A 6,212-nucleotide genomic window follows, 5' to 3' on the forward strand; every position below is an offset into this window, starting at 1 on the left:
TGTATTATAGTATTTATTACCGTGCAACTATTTAAATCAGATTATGCATCAGAATAGCACTTATCATTAATATAACTAACGTTGTGCAAAATTGCAAGAAACAATGTCTTGGTCTGTTTTCTGTTGCTATAACAAAACACCTGAGGCCTAATACTTTGTAACAGAAGGAGCTTTATGTAACTTACAGTTTGAAAGCCAGGAGTCCAAGGTCATTTAGCCTCTAGTGATGGCCTTGCTTCATAATAACACAGCAGGTGACTCTCAAGGCAGTATCCCAAGTGAGAAGAAGACAGCAGTCACACAGGGTGAGATACACAGCAAGAGAGATAGAAGGGCCAGGATTATTCTTTCTATAATAATTTGCTGTCATGGAGCTAAGCAAGGGTCAAGTGCTCTTGATGACCACACCACCTCTCACCAGGGTTCACCTATTTAGGTTCTGCCACCTCAGTACTGCCACACTGGAAACCAAGCTTCTAGCACATGATCCCTCGGGGCACTCATTCAAATCATATCCAAGTCATAATAGACAGAATGGCCCCTAACAATGACCATGCTCTAAAAGACTAAGCATGGTATCACTACCTTAAAGCTACAAGTTGAATTTTCTCTGTGGTACCTCTAAGCTCCTGGTTTTCATTCAATTGCATTTCCCAAAGTCATGGGTAACACGCCACAGTCACGACTCTTGCTGTGCAATGTTCTTTGCTACTTGGAACTAAGATGAATTGGTTTGCAGTGGGATTCAATTACTATGGACACATTTCATTTTCAAATCTGAACATTTTTGCGATGATGTGATATTTTTAGAAAGCCTCCTGATATTTCTTTTCAGAAGCAGCACTGATTTTATTGAAATACCAACTGTAACAAAGCAAAAACCATAAAAGCAAATATTTAGAGTAAAGAAGAATATATTTATGCTTTATTGTTTTAAAGAAAATAAATCTAACTTAACAGACACAAGAAGGATTTTGTTGAATGTTCAATTTTGGTTTCTCAGAAATGAGAAAATCCTATTATATTTATATCTATATCTATATCTATCTATCTATATGTATATATTCTCATAAATGTGTATTTTTTAACCCAGTAATTTGACCTCTAGAAATTGATCACTGAAAGAATTCCTTTAAAATGTGCAAAGACATGCACACAAATACAGTAGTTATACCTTCTCTGCAGTTTTGCTTTTTGAGGTTTCAGTTACCTGCAGTTTGAAAATATTAAGTGGAAAATGATTCCCGATCACCTGAAGCAGATCATCCCCCTCCAGTGCATTGGCAGAAAGTCAGTAGTAGTCTAACTACTACTTTTGTGTCGACAAACCTACCTCATTTGTCTTGGTTTATTTCATCACGTAGGCACTGTTTCATCTCACATTATCGCAAGAAGGGTGAGTACAATATAGGACACTTTCAGAGACACAGAGAAAAAACACGGTCACATAACAATTATTAGAGTATGTCATTATAATTATTCTATTTTGTTGTTTTAAGTGATTGGTTGATTTTTGGTGTTTAATCAACCAAACCCAGGGGCTCATGCATGCTGAGCATGTGCTGTAACACTGAGCTGCGTCTTCAGCCCCTAAAAAAATACACATAGTACAAATATAGAGTTCAGTTTCAGGCATCCACTGAAGGTCTTGGAATGTATTCCCCACAGGTGAGGGTGGACTAATGTATGTTCATTGTGCATTATAATAGTAAATATTCTGGGAAAATCCACTTGTGTAACACTAAGAGATCAAATAAGTAAAATATAGTACCTCCAAAGGTATGTAACTACACAGCCATGTAGTGGCATAGAAGAGTATATATGGACATTGGAAAGTTATAATACTTAATTATAATGCTAATAATACTTGTAGAGGTAATCACAGAGTAAAAAAGAATGTATACACATATACTCTATATATTGAAAACTTAAAAGCAATGTATTTTAACAGTGATTATCCATAGTGATGGAATAAGTGCAGTATTTACATTTTTGTGCTTGGACAATGTTTATGTATTCAACATAAACTTGCCATGTGCCCAGAACTGACTGTTACATACCGCACAGGTGAGATAGTTTGACTACATGACCTGAAATTATTTGCCTCTTCCAATTGAGAGGTCTGTGTCCCCTCCTCCTGAATCTGGACTGATGGTTGCTTCAACTGGAAAAGCATGGAGAGGTAATGAAATGTGACTTTTGAAACTGGACCATGAAAGGCCAGGCCACTTCCACCTGGCTCTCTTAGAATACTCACTGTCTCCTCCCCCAAGCATTGGGGAGCTTCCTCTCTACACCCAGGCATGGTGCTGCGAGACACCTAAGTCACCAAGGAAATCATGCATGGGGGCTCCTAGCATCAGTCTCAGCTGAGCTCACTTTTCAGCCCACCCAGCCCAGGCAGCAGGTAGATGGGTGAAGAAGCCATCTTCAAAGTGGCTCCTTCATCTACTGCTCTTTCTGCTCCCAACCTTGAATGATGCCAACTGAGGCCAAGACAACATAGTTGAGTGTACCCATCTTGATGGCATCCTTTCTGATGTCTTCACCCATTGAAGATGGAATCAGTGTGGGAGGTGAAGAAAGGGGATAGTGGAGAGTGCTTTCATCAGTGTGAGCTGCTGTAACCAAAGACCACAGGCTGGGTGGCTTCAAGAACACACACTCCTTTCCCACATTCTGGAGGCTGGGTGGTCCAAGATTAAGGCTCCAGCAGATTCAGTGTCCAGTGAAGGCCCCTTCCTGGTTCATAGATGCCACCTTCACTCCATATCTTCACATGGCACCAGAGAACCCACCAGTCCCCTCATGAGCTAATTCATGACCTAATCACCCATTCATGATCTAATTCATGGCCTAATCACCTCTGTAAGTCTCATATCCTAATACTGTTCCATTAGGGTAAGGGTTTCAATATATAAATTTGGAGGGACACATTCAGTCCATAGCCAGTGACTCCAGTTTGGGGCTCAGGCAGCTGGATAGGTTAGGTACCATGACAAGGTGGCATCTGATGGTGCAATGGAGCTCCGAATGGAGGGTGGCAGGGGGATTAGATTAGAAGTTGGATTAGAAGTTCTATCAGACGTCAGGTAGACAATAAAAAGGCTTTAGGCTGGGAATGTAGCTTAGTTGTAAAGTGCTTGCATAGCATGTGTGGGAGCCTGGTTTAAAAAGAAAAAGAAGCCTTTGGATATACAGAACTCAGATGAGAAGAGAAGACTGGCTAAAGTTAGTGATTTGGGAGTCCACAGCATATTTGAAGCACTGAGCATAATTTGAAGCACTGGGCATAAAAGAGACCACCTAAGGACTAAGCATGTGACAGAGAAAAGAAAAACACTTAGTCCCTCCAACTTTCCTGCAGATTGTCTCTAATTTCCAATTTTTCTGTCCTATATACCAGTTTGAACTAGGGAAAAAATTTAAAACAGCCAAATGTCTTCTTCTAAGATGCAAGAGCGTCACATTGAGGTTCCTTCCCATTGGAAACAGATGGCACACTCGGAAGGGAAGTGGAAGATGCGTCAATGGAAGAAGACTATTAATAAAAATAGGGATAAAGTGGAGAGGAAAAAAAGGAGAGGAAGTTCTCTGTGGCCAGGAAAAGCAAGGAGCACCTCACACTCTGAGTGGGGAAGAAGAATTTCCAAGTGCAGTGCAAACTGTGGCCAAGAACAGCGTCAATCGCACAAATGGCACCCAGTAGGGACTTTCTCTCTATATCGTCACATAGCACCAGAGAGCTCCAACCTCTCTTCGTGTCTACCCTCAGCTCTGGATGGCTCCTCCCAATGGCCAAACCCAAGGGGTCAGGGAGCCAGGGTGGGCTTGTTGTGAAGTAAGCGTCTGTGAATCTCAGAGCAGGCGGAGAGTGTCGAGGGCACAGGTGGAGGGGGACAGGGGAAACACATGGGGTCACAGTCACCTCCCCTTGCTGTATAGAGCAGGAAGCCATCCACAGATTCTTGAGCTTAAGCTTTTTCTGGCGTCAGGGTAGTCTTGTGCAACCATCTTTCCCTAGTCCTAGGAGTAAGAGCAAACAGCCATCAACTACCATTCGGGGGAAGGGAAATTCAGAGTACCCTACATCTCTTTCTAAGGCTCAGTGGCATATACCTCTAATTCTAGAGGTGCAAGAAGCTGAGTCAAAAAGATCACAAATTTGAGACCAGCCTGAGCAACTAAGCAAGACCTGGTCCCCAAATAAACAAATAAAATGAATGGGGAAGTAGCTCAGTTCTTCTTAGGTCCAATTTCTAGTACCAAAAGAGGGAGAAAGGAAGGAACGAATGAACTTTCTATAACTCCAATCCTAGTTTTGTTATACCCTATATTTTTAGGTTGGAGATATCACAAAACAAATTTTGAGACATCCTCTTTCCAACCCTTCATGATGCTTCCATGGGAATGTGAGCTATGGTACCCTCTATCTTGGGGATCCAGCTGAAATGAGACCCAAACGGCTCCATTATCACTTGCTGTTATGTGTATGTCTATGGGAATCTAATATTTGGCACATGGGCATGTAAATCAGAAGGGAAAAGACCAGCCATTTGGCAAATGATAATGGGACATAAGGTTATCAACTGAGGGGAAAAGTTAAAGCAATCTCTACCTCATAGCGTTAATACAAATAGATTCCATCCTGCTTAAAGCCCCAGAACATTTTTAAAGTATCAGCTAGAAATAAAAGAAAATGTGTTTATCCTCGGCTTTCTTAAGGGGAAAAAAGCAAAACCCACAAAAAGCAATGTACTTGTCCGTCTGTGAGGGTCATGAGAATGTGCCACACAGACCTCCGACACAGAAAGCGGAATTGTCTGCGGCTTGGCTGCTGGGCGCTAAAATCTGAGACATGTGGCATGGAGATCACACTTCCCCCAGGCTGCCCCAGGCGGTGGCTCAGCACAACGGGGTCCTGAGGCAGCTCACATGGTCGTGGGACCCTGCAGTCATGCAGCCCCGAGCTCAGAAGGACCTGCGCTCTGTTTAATGCTCGTTCTGCTATCCCCATCTCTGAATTCTTAGTGATTTTTAAACAAGCAGCCCTGAATATTTACTCTTCCCTGGGCCCTGCAAATTCTGTAGCTGGTCCTGCCTGGAGATTGGGGCCCTCTGGCAGCCAGCACTGGCTGGGGACTACCTGGCATCCAGACTTTCTTTAGCCTGTACATGGGTCAAGGTCACTGCCATCCGACCTCCCCTCCCTCCTTCTCTCAGTCTGACAGCTCTCTGCCCTTTCCCAGGCCCACTACACTTTTTCACAATCGCTTCCCCTAATAAAATCCCCAAGTGCTTAATTTCATTTCAGTGTCTGCTTCTCGGAGGATCCAGAAGCTTACATATTAATGACAGAGGTCAGACGACATAGGCAGAGACAGGAAGCTGTGATTCCTTTATCTACAGTCTGCTGGACAAAGAGGGAATGTCTGGGCTGGAAGGTGGGGCAAAGATAACCCCTATCACAAGTAATGGCTCTATCCCTGAAGATCCCCAGGGGTGATCTGGGAAAGTGTCCGGTGGGGAGGAATGCAGTGGTCAGTGCAATGATGTGTGTGTTCAAAAATCAGGGGTGAGGGGAGCCTATGACGAGAGCAGCTGGCTGAGTTCTGCTGTCTGCTGACACCCTGCAGTGGGATAAAGGGGTAGCTGATCGCCAGCAGTGAATGGTGCAGGGTAAGGACCAGAAGACTGGGTGGGAGCTCACAGAGAGGCCCCATCAGCTGCAAAGGAGAAAGCCACACGAGCTAGGACTTGGTTATAGCTTGTGTCTGGATGTCCTGCCAAAGCCTCACGTGACCGTGACTGGGGCTTTTCGGAGGTGGCCGGATCCAGGCTGTGTAATGCTGGGATCGTGGACCTGATGCTGGGATTAATTCACCGACCAATGCTAGGATTAAGGGTGTGAGTGCTACTCACCCTAAGGGCAGGTAGTCTGGATTAGAATATAAGGGACAGAAAGGGCTGCTGTTGTCCCTTGTCGCTTATCACTTTTTGCTGCTGCTGCTGCTGCTGCTGCTTGTCTTCTGCTCTGAGATGCCCCTCTGCCATGCCACCCTGCCTTGGAGCCAGCCAAATATGAACTGAAACCTCTAAAAACTGTGAGGCAAATAAACCTTTCCCCCTTCAACTCTGGGTGTTAAGCATTTTGTCTTCACAACTGCAGAAGTAACCAAGACGGACTTCTCTCTATTACAGGAGTTCAAGAG

Source organism: Heterocephalus glaber, unplaced genomic scaffold, assembly GCF_053883595.1.
Source record: "Heterocephalus glaber isolate CG9 unplaced genomic scaffold, H.glaber_assembly_v1.0 deba00000122, whole genome shotgun sequence".
Lineage (NCBI taxonomy): Eukaryota > Metazoa > Chordata > Mammalia > Rodentia > Bathyergidae > Heterocephalus > Heterocephalus glaber.